The following is a 22212-nucleotide window of genomic DNA, read 5'->3' on the forward strand; positions in this document are numbered from 1 at the left end:
GTGTGTGTGTGTGTGTCCTTTGAAACATGGCTATAGATTTAAAACCATGAGTGCAACTTTCAAGACCTGTTTTTTATAATTTTTTAAATTATTGATTGATTGGTTGATGTATAATTAACATACAGGGTTATATTAGTTTCAAGAGTATAATATAATAATTTAATAGTTCTATACATTATTCAGTGCTTATCACAGTAAGTGCACTCTTGATAACTTTTAGGTATTTCACCCAACCCTCCGCCCACCTCCCCTCTGGCAACCACTAGTTGGTTCTCTCTATTTGAGTCTGTTTTTTTGTTTGTTTCTTTTTTTCCTTTATTTGTTTTCTTTCTTAAATTTCACCTAGGAGTGAAATTGTATGGTATTTGTCTTTGTCTAACTTGTTTCACTTAGCATTATGCCCTCTATGTCCATCCAGGTGGTTGCAAATGCAAGATCTCGTTCTTTTTTTTTTTTTTTTGATGTTTATTTATTTTTGAGAGAGAGAGAGAGAGAGAGAGAGAGAGAGAGAGAGAGAGAGAGTGCTAGTGGGGGAGGGGAAGAGGGAGAGGGAGACACAGAATCTGAAGCAAGCTCCAGACTCTTAGCTGTCAGCATAAAGTCCGACGTGGGGCTCAAACCCATAAACTGTGAGATCATGACCTGAGCCAAAGTTGGATGCTTAACTGACTAAGTCACTCAGGTGCCCCAAGATCTCATTCTTTTTTCATGGCTGAATAATATTCTATTGTATGTCTATACCACATCTTCTTTATCCATTCATCTATCAATGGTCATGATTTTGGCTGCTTTCATAATTTGTCTATTGTAAATAATGTTATAATAAACATAAGGGTGTATATTATCTTTTCAAATTAGTGTTTTCATTTTCTTTGGCTAGATACCCAGTAATGGAGTTACTATATCATATACTAATTCTATTTTTAATTTTTTGAGGAACCTCCACATTGTTTTCCACAGTGGCTGCACCAACTTGTGTTCCTACCAACAGTGCATGAGGGTTCCTTCTTCTCTAAATCCTCAAACAAACTTGTTACTTGTGTTTTTGATTTTAGCTCTTCTGACAGGTGTGAGGTGATACTTCATTGTGGGTTTAATTTGCATTTCTCTGATGATAAGTGATGCTGAGCATTTTTTCATGTGTCTGTTGGCCATTTGTATGTCTTCTTTGGAAGAATGCCTATGTAGGTCCTCTGCCCATTTTTAAATTGGATTATTTGTGTGTGTGTGTGTGTGTGTGTGTGTGTGTGTGTGTGTGTGTGTGGGTATGTTTGTGTGTGTTTTGTTTGTTTTGTTTTGTTTTGTTTTGTTTTTTGGTGTTGAGTTGTAGGAGTTCTTTGTATATTTTGAATATTAACCCCATATCGGATGTATCATTTGTAAATATTCTCTTATTTAACAAGTTGCCTTGTCGTTTTGTTGATGGTTTCCTTCAGTGTGCAAAGCAACTTTCAGGACCTCTTGCTGACATTTTCCCGCCCAGCTAATATGTTTTTCCTCCAAGATGAGTCCTATTTTGCATTCTGGTATTTAGAGGCAGTATTGGAGTTCATTCATCATTCTTTACATGAGCATTTTTGAGTACCTACTATGTACTGTATAAAGTATTGGAGATACAGTGATGAAGCAAACACTATTTGTCCCCTTAAAAGTCTTGCAATTTGTTTTCCCCCTGAAACTTGTACACAAATGCTCATAACAGCTCCATTTGTAATATCCCCAAACTGGAAATACCCAAATGTCCATCAGTGGTTAAACAGACTGTGATATATCCATGGTGCAGAATAAAGAATAATGAACTGTTGATGTGGGTAACAATGTGGCTGAATCTCAAGGAAATTTTTCTGAGTGAAAAAAAGTGTATCTTAAGAGGTTACATTATTGCTCATTTCCATTTATGTAACATTCATAAAGTAACATAATTATAGAGGTAGGGGACAGATTAGTGGTTGCCAGGGGTTGGAGGGCCGGAGAGGGAGTAGACATGGGCACAAAATGGTAGCACTAGGGAGTCTTGTGGTGATGGTATTAGTTAAGTGTCTTGATTGTGGTAGTGGTTGCTTAAAGATACCTATGTGATAAAGTTGCATACAGCTCCACACATGCACACACACACACACACACACACACAAACATGAAAATTGCATGTATAACAGTGGAAATATGAATAAACTGTATGTGTTGTACCAGTATTAGTTACCTGGCTTTGATATTGTAATTATGCAAAATCTTAACAGTGGGGGGGGGTGGTGGGCACAGGGGCTGAGGAAACGGTACAGAGATAGTATATTTCTTTCCACTTTCTTGTGTATTTTTAAGTATTTCAATATAACATTTTCTTCTTAAAAATCTTGCAATTTAATGGAGGATGCAAAGAAGTAAATACCTAATTGCAATACACTGTAATAATACTCAGTTAAGGGGAGGTACTATAGAGTATATATATGGAGGAGTACCTTGTTCCCATTTCCAAGTCAAGAGACAATGTCTCTGCTACTCTCTTGTTTCTTAAAGGGCCCCATTCAGGTTCTGCCTCTGTTTGAGGGACATGTGTTAGCAGTAATGGACTTGTAGAATGCTTGCCCTTGACCCTCCCTGACCCCCAGCACCCATAGTGATGTGCCCTACTCATTAAGGCCTCAGTAAAGTACCAACCATACAAGGCAAACATTTTATCAGAGTGAGCACAGATAAAATAACATGAATCTCATGTTCTCACAGCATGTTAAACTGTAAGTTCAAGGACTCATTTCCAAATTTAAATACCTATGATTCTAGATTATACACAGTTTTGGCTCTTCTCCAGCCCTGTCCTGCCATCAGCACCATCAGCCAAACTATACTCTAACCAGGGAGAAATAGCCTTTGTATGTGAGGAACACATAGCTGCAGTGGACATTATGCATGCATTATCACTTGTTACTATAACTTACTTTAATTCAGTGACAGTTGTGTATTTTGAGTTTTCTTAAGTTATAAAAGTTTTTTTCCCCTTGGAACTAAATAGAAGATATATTATTGCTAATATGTTGGGGGATTTGTTTTGGCTTTCTTGGTATTTAGTACGGACACTAAGAGAGAGACTTAATATGAATTTATGTTGTTGTCACATTGTAACAACTCAGTTGTCTTAGAATTTTTACCAGGCTGTGTCTGAGTTTCACAAAACCATGAATAGGTGGACTCACAACATTTAAGCTGGAAATATTTTGTTTTTCTTTGTTGTTGTTGCAGAAACTCACCCCTCCTCTTGGTGTCAGGAAGACCTCTTTGGGGTTGCCCTGGGACTAAGGAGGGGATCTGAGTCTGTATCTGTGTCTGTTATTGGAATATTCAGATAGGAATCTTAACCTATCTGAGTCTCCCTGGATTAGAATTTCAAGCTGTGTGTATAGGCAGCTGTGGTTTGCATCATTTACCTTTATCAACTTGGTAGCCAGTTTGAAATTACCTACATCTACTTTGTGAAATTCACACTCTGTTCTTTTGAACTCATTCTTCTTTTTAAAATAATGATGAAGTGGTAGTGTCTTGGTCCAGTTTTTAAAAACTTTGCGGAGCTAGAAATAATACATTTTATTTTATTTTATTTTATTATTTTTTATTTATTTTTAATTTTTTTTAACGTGTATTTATTTTTGAGACAGAGAGAGACAGAGCATGAATGGGGGAGGGTCAGAGAGAGGGAGACACAGAATCTGAAACAGGCCTCAGCCTCTGAGCTGTCAGCACAGAGCCCGACGCGGGGCTTGAACTCATGGACTGTGAGATCATGACCTCAGCTGAAGTCGGCCGCTTAACCGACTGAGCCACCCAGGCGCCCCAAAATAATACATTTTAGATTGAACAGGTCATTTATTATTAATCAGATCCTAAGACTTTTCTGCATTGCTTTTGTTTTTGTTTGGTGTTGTTGTTGTTGTTGTTAATTGTGTGTTTTAACATTTTGTTAATTTTGATTTTCTGAAATATAAACCTTTTTTGTGTGTGTTTTAAGTCGTTTAACAGTTTTAAGAAAACATACAAGTTTATGTCAGTAGTATAGTTGATTTAGAATATTTCTTTCTTGTCTTCTAATAATTTGTGACTGTGTGGTCCTGACTGTTGTATGACCATGATCTTTTCTATATCCTGTCTTATCTTTGTATATCTGGGAAAGTTATTACTTATTTCTTATTTTTATTCACTTATTTAAAATGAATTTATTATAAGGACTCTTAAGGTTATATAACATTCCACATATTCTGTACTTTTCCTACAGGCTTAAGATTATACCGTGTTAGTCTAAATCTATAACACTATTAAATAGTATTACAAGCATTTCTTGGAAAGGAATAGGGATTAACAGGAAGCAGTGGATTTTTCATAAATTTGGCAGGCTATTTGGGAAGCGTTTTTTTTCTAGGTAGCTTAAATATCCTTGAAACATTAATTTTGGAATAAGAGTTGCATAGGAACCAGTATTATTCCTCCACTTTATAAGAGAGGCACCTCTGCCATCTCCCTTTCTTGCCCTGCATTTGCATGAACAAAGTTTCGCTGAATGGACTGGTGCTCCCACCTGCAGCCAAGCCCATCAGTCCCTGGACCAAATCCAACAACAATAGGAAGCATATGTAGAGCCTTTGACTTTTTCTTCCTCAGTGGGCACATCTGGTAGCCCAGCTACAACTGCTGGGCTCCATATTGCTGCTCATTCTCACCTTGAATCTGTGTGGTCCCCTATATCTGAGAGGCCATGACTCTGGGCCTCGTCCAGGGACCTGGGTGGCCCATAGTCACAGAAATGTTACCCTTTTGTCTCTTCATGGGACTAGGTCTCTGCTGTCTCCTTGGATCCTTGAGTGCTGTCTCTATGTCCTCACTCTGTGCTGTGGTGTCTCACAGTATATGGTCAGCTCTGGTAATGACCACCACTGCCTGACTTCTAGGTATCCAGATAGTCGCTTATTTCTGTCTAAGATGATACCATATTACCTATAGCTGTGTATATGACTTCAGGACTCACTGTGCCCTTTGAATATTGTGCCTGTCTATCTCACTGAGCCTTGTGTGATAGCCATTGATGGGGTCAGCTCGGTTTTTATGATCTTAAATGTGAATACTGGCCCAGTATTGCTAAGTGTGCATTGTGCTTCATGCCTGTCACAGGGAGAAGGGTCACCAATGTAATGAGTCTCCCCACACTGGACAGTGGTGTCTCACTGGTCACACCATAGTAAGGAGTTCATTCACTTTCTTATTTGCTATTTAGCTCTTAGTTCCAAATAGCTTTTTTGGTAACTTACAATAAGACTGTTAAAGTAAGGGGCAGAACCAAGGTGAGTAATAAATAGGGAGTGGGGTAAAACCGAACCAGAAAACCAAGGCCCTCCCTAAGAAGCCTACAGTTGAGGTAATTGAATTTTAGGCCAAGTGTTCTGCCAATCAGAGAAAAATGGAGGCGGAAAGAAACTGATGCTACTTACTATTAGATCAGAGTGGCACAGAAGATTCAGTTCATCCAGAGAGATGCTCTTGTTTTCCTAACTGTGTATTTTGGGGAGGGATATATCGAGTGGCTTGTTATATCGCATTTTTCTATCAGAAAATTGTATTAACATACCAGTGCATGTTGCTGAATGTTCTTTTCTTTCTAGCATGCAGTACTTCAAACAATTATTTTTCAAAATGACTTGAGTTCTGCCCAATTATTTTCTAGTATCCAGAGTAAAAAGTAAACAGATACATGTGAAAATAACACGTATTTCCACTCAGTTTATGCAAAAATATTATCTCGGTAGGTAATTGTTGTGAACATTTTTTTCTATATTGATGACATTCTTTTTTCTTTTTAAACTAAGTCTTTGCAGTCCAGTGTGCATTTTACACTTACAGCACAGCTCCATCTGGATCAGTCCGATTTCGAGGGCTCACTAGCATCATGTGGGAGGATGAGGTAGCAGTGAACAGGATGGCTCTGGTTTGTTGTGATATCCTTGTGATCCTTTCATTCTTGAGATATCACAGCTACAGTTATCACCAGGAACCTTGAAAGGCAGACTTTTCATTGTTCTTTGTCCGGAGTGTTCATTAATCCAGAAGTTATCATTTTGTGTCCCCGACACTAATTTGATGAGAGGAACAAAATAGATTTAGTCACTATCGAGAAAGTGAGCAACTTCTTCTGAAAACTTTTGGAAGCTTACTTTCAATTCTCTCATCACTAGTACATACACTTATTTATGTTATCTTGGAAATTTTCTTGATCTCTTTTTATGCCAATTGCTTCTTTACACCTTCCATGATTTCACCAGCTTTCTGTCCCACTGTTCCAATAGGAATTAGTTTGTAGTTTTTCAGAGGTAATCATGACTTTCTGCTTGACATACAGTTACTGGTTAATTTCTTTATTATCTCCTTGTTGAAAACTGAGATTTGTTGCCTATTCTTCTCCCCTTTAGTGCCTTACATGGAGTAAAGTGTAGTCAGTAATGCTCACTGAAGGAACATATATATGTCTTCTCCTCTTACTATGGTCTAGAAAGCAAGGGGCATGCTATTGACTCCTTTGGTATCTTTGTAGTTACTAACATAGTGCAGGGTATGCATTTGGTGCTTAATAAATTCTTGCTGACTGGAATCATGACTTATAATTGGCCTTCCTAGTCTTGACTCAAATCTAGTTCTATCGCACTATTACATTGCATTCTTGGAAAGAACACCACTGTTTTCATTTGAGGAAGAATTACAAACACACACATCCACTAGTCTTCTTTCTTTGCTCCTAACTGACTCTGAAAAAAGGAAAGAATCAATGGAGAGAGTGCCACTACCTTTGGTTAAATACCAGCAAAGTATAATACAGTATATTTTTTGCCAGAAGAAAGAATGTGACTGCTGTTGTAGGTCTTAAACATTATGATGAAGGAAGCTAGTGTGTGGATATTGGAATCATTCATTCTTTCATTCAATAAACACTTACTAAACACATATTATGATTAAAACAATGTGTTGCACACAGGGGATAAAAATGGTAAGTTTTGACCCTCAAACCACTCACATTTTAGATAGAAATTCAGATCATGCCAGAGACCTCTTTAAAATATTTGTCAGTTTAGAGAAAGCTAGTACTAATGGGAAAAAGATTCAACATGCCTAATTTTCACTCTCTTTTTCCTTCAATGGTGTTGGTTGGTAAGTATTTTTAGAATAAATGTGTAGATAGTGGTTTGTTTTTAAAGAACTCACATTATTTGGCATTTATTACATTTTATTTGTTTCCTTGATTGATTAATTGCAGTTAAATTACCTTAGCATTCTAGAAGAGATTTTATAGATTTTGACATATGATTAAACAGCATAAAGCATAACTAATGTTGTTTTAGTGGCATGCTATGTATTAAAGCATAAAATTTAAACACATACTTCATCAGGAATTTTTGCAGTTACAGTGAATTTGAAAGATTCAGATATTGGAACTCCACTCCCACTGTTAGGGAGGGGTAGGAATTTTATAACTGAGATTATTATAGAAGAGTGTCCTGACATAACTGATTGACTTTAGTGATGTGCCTTGAAAGTTCAAATTCAAGGTGTGCACTTATTTCAGTCAGCTTATTCTGAATGTTTAAATAAGAAATACTATTTCTGGGTATTCTGAATAACTCGTTGTACATTTATTCCTAATAGTGAGCATTTGGACTAATGATGGATTACTAATGAGCATGTAAATGTACCACCTGATTACATTAATATATGATCTTCCATGACGAGGTCTGAAATGAACATTTCTAATATGTATTTCTTTTCCCCAAATGGCACTGTGGCGTATACTGAGCAGGACTGAGACAAGGGTGTTTTTCTTAAGAGCCACTGATTTAGTCAATTATCAAAAATCACATTATAATAAATGCTGTTCTAAGAATTTTGATTAACCTTTAAATAAATGTTACTTTGGAAAAAAAAATCTGCCAAATGTGTTAATGATAAATTGTGAAGTGGTAGTAATTGCAAGTATGGCTTTATGGATAATATAGTTAATTGATACCACCCTCTCAAACATATATAGCACATCAGCTGCTATGAGGCTGGGTGATAGTAATGGCGTCTACAGCATTTTTGATGCATTGAGGATGACGTGAGTAAAATGGAAACTTAGAGTGCTCACCAGGGTCATTCTCTCATGAACATCTGATGCCCATGGTCAAGTAAATTTTTAATGATACATAGTCACTACACACCTTTCAGCCTTCTGGAGAGGTAAGTGTACATTGATCTGTCCTAATTAGCCTTGCAGAGTACTTCAGACATCCCTGCATGAACACTATTATTTAATAAAATGGGAGCTGTTTTTTTCACAAGCTCAGCACTTGCTCCTTAGATGGCTATATTGTTGTTTTTTTTTTTAAACTCAAGTCTCATGTTCATTCTTGTCTTTGTCTGGCAATGTAGTATTAATGCAGCTGCATATAAAAGTAAGCAAAATTAAAGAATGGGTCTGATTATGAGGTTCATTGCTATTATAAGAAACCCATAGAGCATACATCTATTCCTTCTCTAATGTATAGGGTGCTGACTGCATAAAATTGCTTGGAAAGACATTAAGGATACACAGGCAATTCTGTTGAGGTGTGCAATGGGATGCTTTTATGTTTGGAAATAAAGGTGGCCCTGGAATATCTGATTTGCAAGATAAAAGGTAGCCAAAACAGTTTTTAATTGCTCTAGATTGGAACACTTATGTACAGACATCTACTTTTTTATTTTTTAAGAGTTTAGTGTTATCTGAGTTTGGGGTCTATAACACCTTGAGTTTGTTCATTGTTGGAGTAAATCAAGTATTGTTTATTTAGCTATAGGATTTAGAGGTAGGGGGATTTTACTATGGATGCTTCTGCTTGTGAAGGTACTCAGTTCCAAATGGGATACAGACCAGATGGTGTTAAATCTTATCCCAGGGAAGAAGTCTACAGCCAGAACTTCTTAGAAGCATGTGTGTCACTTGGTCACATGATTTGCTGGTTCTTGGATTTATTTGTCTTAAGAAAATGAACAAGAAAAAAAAAAGAAAAGGAACAAGAGTGGGTTCCTTTTGATCTGTAGGGCTGGCCATTGATGACAATGTCTGGAGTTGTCTTTGTGTTCATAGAAATCAGGCACCTCTTCCTGCTGTTGCATGGCCACAGAGCTGGCTCTCAGGCACCACAAATGCCTCCTTTACCTGCTTGCTCATAGCTGAAGTTGCATAATGAGAGATTAAAATATTTGGATTTTGCAAATATCTCTAGAAATGGGAACGCTTTGTTTAAATCAGATCCATACAACTCAGTGTGAGTGAGCTTACCAGTCCTTTGTGGATAGCAAGATTTGAAAGTGGGGTGGGTAGAGAAATATGAGGACACTGGGTAATTAGGGAGTAAAAGGAACTGCCTTGCGGGCATGAAGGGGACAGTAGGGGTGAGATGAAAGTCTCTGAGTGGAGAGGCTTGGAATAGCAGAGGACAAGATGTACTTTCCTTACAATATAGGAAAACCTCTAAAAATGGCAAGTTTTCTAAATATAGTTTTAAAACCAAATTTGTTTTCAATTTTATTTAGGTATGAAATTAATTATTTCATTATTAGATATTCTCCTTGAATTACCTAGTTCATTTATTCAAGAAGCATTTATTGAACAACTCCTATGGATTAAATAGTGGATTGGATGCTAAGGGAAAAAGACATGATTCCCATCCTAATGTTTTATTAGTACCTCTGCTTTTGGCTGTAGGTAATGGAAAACCCAAATCCAATTGGCTTTAGTACTAAGGAAATTTGTTGGCTCTCACCACTGAAAGTCTAGGGGCAGAGTGGAATTCAGGACATTTTAGTCAAGTAGTTTTGACTTAGTTTTCCTTGCATTCTTTTTCCTTACTCTGTGGGTCAGCTTCATCAGTGGCTAGTAGCAAGATGGCTATCAAGTGAAAGGGGCTATTTCAGAAGCTTTCTAGAAGAGCTAGAATAGCTTTCTCAGAAGCTTCAAAGAAACCTCTTCTTGGATTTTATTAGCCTAAGAGACCAAGATTATATAGGCAGTTAGAGGACTGGTGGGTGCAGATATGTTTGGGTTTAGTGAGAGCACTGAGGTGGGGTGTCCCGTCTAGACTGGTAGAGATGGAGGGTTGAGAGAAGGATTTCTTTCTTTTTTAAAAACATTTATTTATTTATTTATTTATTTATTTATTTATTTATTTATCTATCTATCTATCTATCTATCTATTTATTTATTTAGAGGGTGGGGGAGGGGAAGAGAGAGAGGGAGAGAGAGAATCCCAAGCAGGCTCACGTCAGCATAGAGTCTGATGCAGAGCTTGATCCCATAAACCATGAGATCATGATCTAAGCTGAAACCACGAGTCAGCTGCTTAACCAACTAAGTCACCCAGGTGCCTCTCAGAGAAGGATTTCTTGAAGAGATGCTACCCAAACTAAATCCAAGAAGATGAGAAGAAATGAGGAGGTGGGAAAGACACGTAGTCAATGGAGGAAATGAATACAAAGACAGAAGCAAGAAGGTACATTTCACAAAATCAGCTACCTTTACTCATTCTTCAGGTCTCAACTTTATCTTATCTTCCCACTAGGTTTCACAGAGCCTTGCATGGCCTCACATTTCCCTGTGTTTATCCCATCTTAACATCGCCCCCTTCATTGCTATTCATTCAACTGCCTGCTCTTCTTCACTAGACTCTGTGGGCAGGGTCCATGGTCTCTATAACTGCCCCTCTGTTCCTGGTACCTAGCATAGTGCCTGGCACATCATAGACAGTTGGTAAATATTCATTACCATGAATGCGTGCATGAATGAGTGCATGATTCATGCATGAATGAGTGAATGATTTATTATTATTTTGTTAAATGACAGCATTTAGACATGTTCCTTCCTATATTGATCAAAATGATAATGATTTTCATGGACTTGACTAAACTTCTTATAAATAGTTATAATATTCAGGCAGTAGAACTGAGTCTTGAGGATTTCAAAGAGTTTTTTGACTTTCATATGATTAACTAGTTTGAATAGAATTTTCTTGAGTGTGGTTATGTGTTTTCATACACTGTATAATCCCAAAGCAGGAAGAGACTTTATTTGTTGGATGGGTGAGTCTTTGTTTTTTGGAAGACTGAGTCTTTGCTCACTACATCCTTCAAAAGATTAACATTATAAGTGTAAAACTCCAACATAGGTGACTTTCTGGTGTTTCTTCTACTTTTATGATTTTTGAAATTTCTAATTAAATAATTTTTACATGATTTTTATTGACATTAGTCAGAAATTACATTTCATTCGCTCTGTTATGTGTAATATACTAATCATAGTCCCTGAAAGTTGGGAAAATATTTTGCTAGATTCAATTACAATGCGTTTTCCACTGAAGTTTTAAATTAAGCCTCATATTGAAATGAATTGATGAAAAGATGTTTCTGGATAGTTGTGTTCAGTACCTGTTGCTCATTATCATCAGTATTCAAATTTGCAAGTATAAAACATACCAAATATTAAAATATGGAATGTTTAACTTGAAGAAAATGAATATAAGAACAGAAGAAAATATAACAATGTCTCATGATAAAATCTAGTCCAAAATTCTATCCATTATATAAGGATGTTTGTGGGACAGCATGGTTGTGTAGTGGGCCTCTAAAGATCTCTAAGGCAAATCTAAATGTTTTCCCAGAGTGTGTCATAAGTCCATTTTACATAGTCTTTGTGAACACCTTTTAAATTTATATACTCTTCCAAGTTTAAAATCTCTTTAATTTAATGTATTACTTTTGATATCATCTAGACAGAATGGTTTTATTAAGTCCTAATTTTTAGGCTTATTTATCTTTCTCCAAGTTATAAAATCTATTTTAAACATGCAAATCATTGTTTCATTAATTATGAATAATACTTATACATTTTAAACTCTACCTATTGTACATTCAGGACACTTCCCAATGAAAGAATATTTTGAGCAGTTTGTGGAACATCACACAGATGGTACCCTGAGATATCTGCTTCCTGAAAGAAATTTTGGGGCAATGTAGACATGATAGTAATAATTAAAAATTGCAAAAATGCTACTGCCTTATTTAAAATTTAGTATCTAGCATCATTATCAAAGATTGCACTTTCCTTTAGATAAAAAAAGTCATATTTCTGTAATAAGTTTTTATTGCCATTAAGGATCAACTTTAAAAAAAAGTTTTTTAAACGTTTATTCATTTTTTGAGAGAGAGAGAGAGAGACAGAGAGAGAGATTGAGAGAGAGCATGATTGGGGGAGGGGCAGAGAGAGAGGGAGGCACAGAATCCGAAACAAGCTCCAGGTTCTGAGCTGTCAGCACAGAGCCCAATGCAGGGCTTGAACTCACAAACCGTGAGATCATGACCTAAGCCAAAGTTGGACGCTTAACAGACTGAGCCACCCAGGCGCCCAAGGATCAACTTTTAAAGATAAATTGTGATCTTGCAGTCTTATGTAAGAAATAGATCTTTATGACTTTTGTTTCCCATGTAATCATCTTGCATGATTGGTAGAAGGCATATTTCTCTAACTTAAGGGAACAAAGGGGATGTGTGACCTGAGCCATTACAAAGTATGGTTGTTTGAGACATCCCTGCTTTAGGAGCCTGGCAAGGAGAAGGAAATAACCTTTACTGAGAAGCTTTTTGGAGGTTCTGCTGTTCGAGTAGAAACACAGGACTGGAAGAAATCTTCAGGGGCGCCTGGGTGGCTCAGTCGGTTCAATGTCCGACTTCGGCTCGTGAGTTCAAGCCCCGTGTGGGGCTCTGTGCTGACAGCTCAGAGCCTGGAGCCTGCTTCAGATTGTGTTGCCCTTTCTCTTTGCCCCTCCCCTGCTCACACTCTGTCTCTCTCTCTCAAAAATAAACATTAAAAAAATAATAATAATAAAAGAAAAATCTTCAGAAGGTATCTGGTCCATGCTTGTCCTTCTCAGGGAAGGAGGCTTGGGCTTGGTGAGGTTAAGGGACTTGCTCCGAGTTGTGCATGATTAATGAGCCTGCGGAAGTGGTGGGGCTCTTACTTGCATCTCCTCCCCCCCCCACACTTAGGGGTGTGTTTCACACAGTGTGTCCTTCTCTTGGATTCTTTGGTCCTGAAGAAACTGAACCAGATGTGAGAAGCCAAATGCTTTCGCATGATTTCATTAGAAAGACACTCTACTGGTTTTGCAGTTTTACCGAGTGGAGATTTACTGAGTTGAGAAAACTGAGGAGTTAAGTCTCTCAAACACCAAATTAAATCGACTCCTCATTTAAAAACAAAACAGAACAAAACAAAACTTCCTTAGAAAACTTTCCCTAAGTTCACCAGAAGCCCAGGCTCCCCTGGGAAAGAAAGCAGGTCGAGGCTTTTCGGTGGGCTGTGCATTGTGCTGTTCTTCTCCGAGAGCTCAGGAGATTGGCATTGCTCTGCAGTCGTGTCACAGCCCGGAGTCATTTAATGCCTCCTCTTGTGAGGCCAGGATTCCACGCCCAAGTGCATTTAGTAGGTCAGTACAGTAATTTTAAATGTCTTTCTTTCAATCTTTTGCCATCTTCAATTATACCTTTCCACCCTACTATTTGTGTAATTTTCTTCTGTCTGAAGTCTCTTTACTGTTGTTCTCTATTGCACAGCATGACAAATTACCCATCAAACCATATCTTTTCAGCCCAGAAATGCGCAATAACACAGAGTCATGGCATTATCGCATGTTGTGCACTTTATTTCCTCACAGTTCATTCAAGTGTGTCACTTTATTTTCCTGGCTTCCTTTTGTCATCATGGAGATTAACCATTTTATCCTTCCTAAACTTTAGAAACAATTAGAATTTCATTATAGTGGAAGGAAGCTGAGAGTGAATGCTTGCTCAGTACTATATGGAGTATACTTTTCATATTATCGGTGGTAAAATTAAAGTCATGAATCCTGAGTCCTTTTCGGAGGAGAGACTTTAGGGGTTATTATACAGCTGAGTAACCCTGGCTCTGGACAAGAGAATTATTTGAGCCTGTGGACACCAAACACATTAACGGTAAGAAACCATTTAGTGTGACATTGAGTACCTGATTCTTCTGTTCTCCTGAGAATTACAGAATTCCCTGGGGCCCATGCATTCGGTACACAAAATCTTTCTTTTCCCTCTTAACTTTGGCTAAATACCAATAGTGTACAGTGTGCAATGAGATACAATAGACATTGCAAGTATGTGTTAGAAAATCAATTGGAATTGATGCTCTAATCAGCAGGGCTGCAGCTGGTATGTAGACACATCACTGGAAATGGTGATTAAGAGCGTATTCAAAAGCATTTAAAAAACCCCACAACATTTAGATCACTGTTCAGATAGATTTCTGTTTCACTGGGAGAGTAGATGAGTTGGGTAGCCAGTCATGCTTCTAGATTCTGCTAGATTAATTTATATGATGTTTTAACAATCAATATATTTTATATACTAAATGTATGATTTGTTTTCAATTACATATTTATAGGTTATAGGATGCTGGTTGTTGGTAAACAAAAAAATTCCAAGTTCTTTTGCTACCATCAGTTTACAGCCTGCCAGATACTAAATACAAGCTGCCCCAGAGAAAGGAAAGGGGTGTGGTTATAGTTTAGCTTTAGTCCGAAAATATATTTAGTAAGGAGATTCAGAGGGCAAGGGAAAGGGGGAGAGAGAGAGAGACAGAGAGAGAGTGAAGGAGGGAGGGAGGGAGAGTGAGAGAAAGGCACATAGAGACTGAGAGACAGAAAGAGAAAGAGGGAGGGAGGGAGAGAATGGTAAAAATGTGAAATAATCTGGAGGAGAAAAACCAGTAAGATTCATGGTATGGCAAAGGAGGTTCTCAGAATTTAAAGAAATGGAATAATAGCTGTCTTACCCAGGCATTTCCTCCCCATGAGCAAGTAATTAGCTAAACATGTTAGCTAAAAAAATTCTTCGGGGGAAACTTAAGGATGAAAAGAGGCTTGAACTAGAAAGGGTTGGTTGCTTTTATGAAATTATTCATTTTCTAATCTGGATCCACATTTTCCTGTGAACACCTTTAGGTTGTACTAAAAATATAGTGATTGAAAGTTCAACCATATACATAATTTTCAATTTTAAGTGTTTTTATAAATAGAGAATATGCTGGGTGTTTAAAATAAATCCAGGAACAGAGGTCCTGCCTTTTTATCTCTACATTGTCTTTGACATTCAGCAAAGCGCTAGTCTAGAAGTATCAAAGCCCAACTAGATGATGGAAGAAGGCACCAAAACTATGGAATGTGAGTGTCTTTCAGAAATAGGGTCTATCACAGAAAAGGCAAGCTATTGATATTATCTGGAGCTTGGGATTTCATGAAGGCAAACTGCTATTGAGAGAAAAAGGCTGGTACTTTAAGCATTTGACAGTAGTTTTTTAAACCATAGAACACATCAAGCCTTCCCATATATGATTTTAACTAGCAGCCAGTTAAAAAAAAAAAGGGCAAGTGAGAGAATTCTGGGGAATGAAAGAGGAAATAGCAATAAAAATTAAAACTGTAGAGAACTTACTGGTTTTCAAACTACCTTTGAATGTATTTTTCCCTATGTTTGTCACAAACTGCCTGCAGATAAAATAGGACAGGTGATGTTAAAGTGTTTTCAATAGATGGAGGAAACAAGACTCAATAGAAAAGGGACTTAACGGAAGTCATATAAGCAAGTGGACAAAGCATTGCTGGAACTGAGGTCTCTAGAACTGTGCTGTCCATTGTGGCAACCAGTAGCCAAGTGGGGCTGTTGAACACTTGAAATGTGCTTAGTCCTATTTGAGATGTGCGATAAGTATAAAATACATATCAGATTCCAAAAACTTAATACAAAGACAAAGGAATATTTTATATTACCTTAGGGATATGTTGGGTTAAATAAAATATATTATCAAAATTAATGTTTCTACTTTTAATATGACTGCTAGAAATTTTAAGGTCACTTATATGGCTTGTGTTTATGGCTTGCATTGTATTTGTATTGTTACTTTAGGTGCCTTTTCTGGTATTCTTACAGAAAATAAAGGGAGGGAAAACAGGAGAGAGAATTGGATATCCCACAGTTTGAAGGACTCATTCTTCAATGATAAAAGTGTCTTAATTTTATTTATCATTTTGGTTGAAATCAACTCAATAAAAAAAACATTGAATACCTACTATTTATAACAGTGATTGTACACATTAAGTGCAGCATATTTTAAGGAGAAGGTCAAAGCCTCATAACAGAGGGAGAGAATATCTTTTCTAGAATTATCTAACCATATCCACATGAGAGCAATCATATAAAAGATTCTCTCGTTAGACTGTCAGACCTGTTCTAAAGGAACCATAACTAGTGTAGATGTGAAAGAACTGAGATTTTTTTGGCTAGGTAAGTACACTGGTATCATACACCCAAGGGCATTTTGGCAGGTGCGTGGGGGCGGGGCGGGGTGGGGGGGCGGACAGAGGGAGGGATACATGGTCTCCATAGAGCATGTCCAAGCAGATTCCATTCATGCAGAGGAGGACCTTGGCTGAGGAGAAATGAGTGAAGCACATTAAGGGATAGCTGTATGAAAACGCAGCTCAGAGTAGGAATAAAGGAAATGTTGAAAAACTAATGAACCATAAGATCTCTATAATAGTCTCTTAATAGGTACATTGTTGAGTAACACTGGTGTGTGCTAGATTAGTTATAACTTGTTATATCCGATTTCATGAGGCATATGGCAGTGCACACCTAGTTCTCGAGGAAAGGACTGAACCTACTGTTGTCACTTAGAACACACCCTAGTAATTACTGCTACAGATTCCAGTCTCAGAAAATATTAATATTTTTCCCGTAACAGTTTTCGAAACCTGGAGTGCAACAAAGGAAAATAGAATGATGATTGCAATTTTCAAGGTTTGTGTGGAAGGGGGAAAATACACTTGTGTGATATCTTAAATGAAATTCCACTTTTAAAATTCTAGATATATTTGAAATCTGTCATTTTAAAATTAATAACTGTTTTCCTTTAACGCAGTCTGTGTAAAGAAACCCAATCCACTTCTGAACAGTTCCCTGCCTTCCCAGATACATGGAAATTCACTACTGTTGCTGACAAACAAAATGCCACAAGATTTGTCATACAAATCACATTATAAGAGGTTCCAAAAACTTGACAACGTTGACAGTTGTTTTCAGCAAATGGCTGCTTTACTCTGTACTGTCAATGTTGATGTCCTTGTGCACATGTAAAAGAGCAATGTGATTAAGGCAAGCTTGTCCACGCTATATCTGAGCCAAGTTTTCCGTCTCCGCGTGGCACTGAAAGATTGCTCAGCTGTTGCAGATAAGGCAGGAATAGCTAGCAGATTTCTGCCATTTAAAAAAAAAAACATTCTCTGGGCATGCATTTCTGTAGGAATTTACCAACATCTGCTGCTGACCTAAAGTTTTCTATAGAAGTGGCATATTTAATTTATACAAGTAATTCACAATGGTATTGGTCAAGCCTGATTTGCTTAGGAAATAATGAGTTGCGTTCACCAAGAAGAGATGAGTTGAAGTCTAATATTTATATTCTCTAAATTGTCATTGGAGCTTCAGCCCTCATACTTTTTTGGCCCGTCTTACATTTATTTTCTGCATGTTCTCTAAATTATATTTCAGCAGAGAAACTTTTTAGAAGGAAGAATAAAGAGCTAAGAGGTTTTGGTGATTCCACAGAAGGCCTACACTTCACACTTATCTTTTTTTTATAGGCTCTCTGAAAATGTTTGATTTTTGGAAGCTAATTTATTCTGGGAGAATTTTGTAGTTGATTTTAGATGAAATTTTAGTGTGATTTAAATTTGTCCTATGTGCTATCCTCAAAAGAACATACAGGATTTAGGTATTTCCCATTGTCAAGGTAACTTGATAACCTCTCATTACTTTGATTTGGACATCATTTACTTAACCATTTTATTTGCTAGTGCTCAATTCTGTAATTTGTTCTGTGCATGTTTATACTATTTTCATTTAGTTTCTTTTAAAATATGAATGCTTCTCAGGTAAAAATACAAGCCTTCAATTAGTCCTGGCAATTCAAACCTGTCTCGTAATGCATTTGTTATTTGATTCATCTATTCTTATTCTTGGTCACCTTCTTGTACAGCTGCATGCTTTAACTGTCTGACTTGTCTTTGAAAATCTTAAGCCACATTCTTTGGAACAGTTGCTTCATGTTGGTTGAAATTCTCTGTGGCACTTTTTTCCATTCACAGGAGCCAACAGCCACCATAGCAGACACATAGTTTCCAAGAACTTAGGCATGGTTCATGATTCCTGAATCTCAACAATTTCTTGCAGGAATCAGAATACCATGTATAGTGTCTGAAACCTTTGTGCTATAAATCATAATAAACAAGTATACACTTATACAGTAAGGTTCAATTAGCATACATAATTTTTAAATGTTTTCCTTCTTGAAACTAGCAAAGGCACACAATTTGAAATCCCACTAATGAAATAAATTAATCCAATGGCCCAAGCAAGTAATTACCTAAATATATTAGCAAGAAATTCTTTTAGGAAAAATTAAGGATAAAAAGCGATTTGAACCAAAAAGGGTAGTGGCTTCTGAAACAACTCTTTATTTTCTAATATAGATCCCCATTTTCCTGTGAATACTGTTATATTGTACTAAAAATATAGCAATTGAAAGTTCAAATTTTAAGTTCCAAATTACCGCCTTTCAGATCCAGTGAGGCATCTAAAAAATGGGTCAAGGTAACAATGCATAATTTGAAAAGTTAACAAAAAGTTGCTAATGGAAATAATGTGAAAACCAATATAATTGCATAACCTGTCTTATTTCCATTGTCAATGAAGCTTATTAGGTAGCAGAAATCCTTGTGAAATATTTGCCAGAGCCAGCATCTTTATTTTCATGTAGCCGAGGGAAAAGAAAGGAGACATTTCCCATAGAGTGTTTAGATCCTCTGATTAAGCAACTGATTAAAAAAACATGAGTGCTTTATAAAAAAAGAGTTGGAGTAAATACAGAGAAGCAAAATATGTATCAATAGAGAAGAGCATGCAGGCAGGAAAAACATGGACTTGCTCTTTTTTTCCTGCTGAGTTCCGTTTTCACATATTTTAATTTTATATACTTCCATTAGAATTATATTGATAATGACTTTTTATACTTGAATAACAGCATTTGGAATGGAAATAAGTTAACAGTATCTTATTTATGAGTTTTTTTTGAAGTTTTGGTCTCAGCCTCTTTAATTTTGAATTTACTTTTAATTCGAGAAGTGCATAATTTTTCAGGAACTCAGATCTTCTTGCTGCCAATATCTTCCCAAAGGCTTTGGTTCAATCCATTTATACTTACGTCACTTATAGACAAAAGCAAAGTGTGACAAAAAATACCATTATTTGTATGTACAGAGTGAAAAGAAATTCTTTTTTTCTCAGTAAATACTTGCAATCACATTCTTTAGTACACATTTTGAGCCACCTCCTGACACAGTAGCTGTCAGGAGAGAAGTGAAGATAAGTTATTCTTCACCGACTTCTGTGAGATATCAGAAATATATCATGTAAGTAACTCAAACAATTGCACTTCCCATTATCCTATCACTCCTCAAGGCCATAAAACTCCAATTTGCAAAGTGACTGGATTTTACTGGGGGATGAAGGAGGATGTGACTGTTTCTCATTTGCTTTTGAACTTTCTCATGATACTGAGAATTTCATGAGACAAAAGTGATGTTATCAATCATGTTATAAATACTTACATGAAAGTTTTATTATGTTTTTCTGGGTTTGCAAGATGAAATCCCTTTTACTGAATATTTCCAGTGTTCAGGGATATTTTCCTGGTAGGTTGGATTCTGTGTCATTTGGGTATGCTGCAAAAGGTTAGCCAGGGTTTGAGAGTGAAATTCGGTTTAAAATAAATGGCTGCCCTAGGACTGGAGAGGCTTTCTGTCCAGGGCTTGAGTCTTCCACAAGAGGCCCAGGGCCGCTCTGCCCTCACTGTATTTCTGGAGAGCGGGGATGTGCAAACACCTGTAAAGAGAGTGAGGGTAGAGTATAACGAAGTACATCGCAAAATTTTTAAATTGCATGTTTTGTTCTTTTGATGGATTATCAAATATGATTGAGAAGCTACCATGGCCTGCTGTCACATACATGATAAAGTCTAAATTCCTCAGCGTGGCACAGAACGGTTCCATGCTTCACCTACTCTTGGTATCATCTACACTACTTCATAGCTACACTAAGCTATGAATTATTGAATATTAACCATGTTTTGACCATAGCCAGAATGTCTTCTGACACAAAAGCATTTCAGTTTTATCCACCTTTGGGACGTGTATCCACTCTTTCAAGATAGGGTTCAAATGACATCTCTTTGGTCAGGAGGTCCTTCTGCTTTATCCCTGTTTTTGGCATTTATTCTATTCATGCTGTATCAGACTGTACAGTACTTGAACATATGTTTATCTCCCAAGCTAGACTCTGAGCCTTTTGATGTAGGGGTAGCATATTTATTTTCATGGTCCTTGGGTCTTGCATAGTACCTGGCTGATGATAGGTGCCATATAAATATTTGTTAATGGAGATGTAGCTTTGTACAACATCTGCACCCCAGCCTCTCATCATTAGTGAGAGCTCACCTATCTTCAGAATCTCTCATAACAGACGTGTTGGGAAAGCTATCTACAAACGAAAACACTCTCCATTCAAATAATTGACATTCAAGAGCCCTCACAAGGTTCATTTACCTTAAATAATGTGCTTATTTTCATGTGCAGTTCATTTTGTGGAGCCAGCATCATTGCTTTTAGCATAACACTTCATATAGGAGAACTAATTCTGATACATGACAACTCATAAAAAAATAGCAGAACCACCTGCCCACCATTTTTACTTAAAAGTATTCATTGCAGCTCAGAACTTGAGTTCATAGAGAAAATTAACTGTAAAGCCTAAAATACTAATAATTTATGTAACAACTGACCAGTATTTCAAACATTCAGACCATAGCAAGGAATTAAGAGATAATCAAAAGGGGATTTCAATTCAAAGCAAACAAGTCCACAATATCAATAATGGTAGAAAAGTGCTTAATGCTTCTCCCCACACAGTGCCTACTCATTTTACTGTTCTAACAAGCTTTTGTTTGTTCCACACCTTTAGGAGATTAGAAGGAACAAATTCCTCCAATTTGGGATTACAGGATGTTTAGATTCAGGAAAATGAAAGAAACGAGAAATGCCAGCTGATAATCTGATTCTAGAATGTCAGAGAAAGTAATATTAAAAAAAATAGAAGATTTAAGAAAAAGGTTTAATTGTTTGTGGAACATTTCAGTATAGTTCCATCTCATCTAGCTTCACCTTGAATTAAGGCTAATCTTGTTAGGGGTTCCTTGCTTCCTTCTCTACTCTCTCACACACCTATCCATTTCTCTCCTTCTCACAAAATCCTTTCCCTGTCTTCGTTCTGTTAAATACACACCATCCAATTTCCCAAAACCTTAGTGTGCGCCTTTAGAGGTGAGCACATATGAAGATTAAAGCATGGGGTCAATATATAAATAAAACATTTGGGTACTTCACTACCAAGCCACACACAGACACACAGACACACAGACAGACAGACACCCGATCTAAAAACCTCTGCTTCTGGATCTCTGTAGCTCCCACTGGTTCCCCATGGAGGTCCCAGATGTGTCCAATCTTTACTTGACTTCTCAGTGGACCTGCTGCTTAGGTGCCTTCAACACCTGTCCTGCGACCAGTGGGTCTGCTGGTCTCAGGGCATGCCATTCCACTGCTGGCTCATTCTGGAAAACTTGACCATGGAAGATAACCATTAGCAACTCTGGATTCTGTAGCTGACTCACTGGAAATGTCCAGTGAAATATGGAGTGACAATGACTTTCGAAACACAGCGGAGCAGTAAAGATTGTCACAGAAACCTTGGAATTTTCACAGCAGTATTGTCTTTTAGGCCACAGTTACGATGGAGACAATCTCCCCTTGCCAAAGAATGACTCTCCGCTAAAATATGCCATATTGTGAGTTTCTTTGCTTGTCTTGGTGGCTGTCACAAACCTCCATAGACAGAATTCTTAAGCATGGATGTGTGGGTCTGTTCCGCTCTGCCGCCCAAATGAAGAGTATGCCTGGGGCTTTAATTTGTGTAGTGTTG

The 22212-nt window shown here is 37.1% G+C and overlaps 2 long non-coding RNA genes across 4 annotated transcripts in view; one reads left to right on the forward strand and one right to left on the reverse strand.

The window, feature by feature from the left end:
- Positions 1 to 3765: 3765 nt before the first annotated feature.
- On the reverse strand, positions 3766 to 21861 carry LOC115520287. Its single transcript, XR_003970751.1, has 3 exons — positions 21676 to 21861; positions 19788 to 20061; positions 3766 to 6106 (listed from the first exon to the last, which is right to left on the reverse strand). It is a non-coding gene; the product is annotated as an uncharacterized LOC115520287 (long non-coding RNA).
- The window catches only part of LOC115520292, a 113211-nt gene continuing 104808 nt past the window's right edge, over positions 13810 to 22212 (forward strand). For all 3 annotated transcript variants that reach the window (XR_004343780.1, XR_004343782.1, XR_004343781.1), the window contains exon 1: positions 13810 to 14049. This is a non-coding gene — a long non-coding RNA (uncharacterized LOC115520292). The remainder of the gene's footprint in view (positions 14050 to 22212) is intronic.

Source organism: Lynx canadensis, chromosome A1, assembly GCF_007474595.2.
Source record: "Lynx canadensis isolate LIC74 chromosome A1, mLynCan4.pri.v2, whole genome shotgun sequence".
NCBI lineage: Eukaryota > Metazoa > Chordata > Mammalia > Carnivora > Felidae > Lynx > Lynx canadensis.